The sequence below is a fragment of the Penaeus monodon genome, chromosome 19, assembly GCF_015228065.2.
Source record: "Penaeus monodon isolate SGIC_2016 chromosome 19, NSTDA_Pmon_1, whole genome shotgun sequence".
Classification (NCBI taxonomy): Eukaryota; Metazoa; Arthropoda; class Malacostraca; order Decapoda; family Penaeidae; genus Penaeus; species Penaeus monodon.
This window is the reverse complement of record NC_051404.1, coordinates 29462038-29462275: the sequence shown is the minus strand read 5'-3', so window position 1 is coordinate 29462275 and position 238 is coordinate 29462038. Positions and strand designations below refer to the sequence as shown.

Here is a 238-nt window from a genome sequence, read left to right as displayed (position 1 = left end):
CGTGGTGTTAATGAATAACAAATTGGACTAGAATTTGACTGTTAGAAGTCTGCATCCCGCACGCCCGCACGCCCTCACCTTGAGCCGCGCCTTCATGGTCTTGGGCGGGCTGGGGTTGCCGCGCCCCTGGAGGTAGGCTAAGGTCACGATGGTCGCCTGGGTCGTCGTCATCACCTGTGGGCGTGGTCAAAAAGGTCACTGCGGGGGGGGGGGGTGAAGTAGAAGGATGAGATAAAGG

The 238-nt window shown here is 58.4% G+C and overlaps 1 pseudogene; it reads right to left on the bottom strand.

The window, feature by feature from the left end:
* LOC119585160 overlaps nt 1–238 on the bottom strand; it is an 82513-nt pseudogene that overhangs the window by 8576 nt on the left and 73699 nt on the right.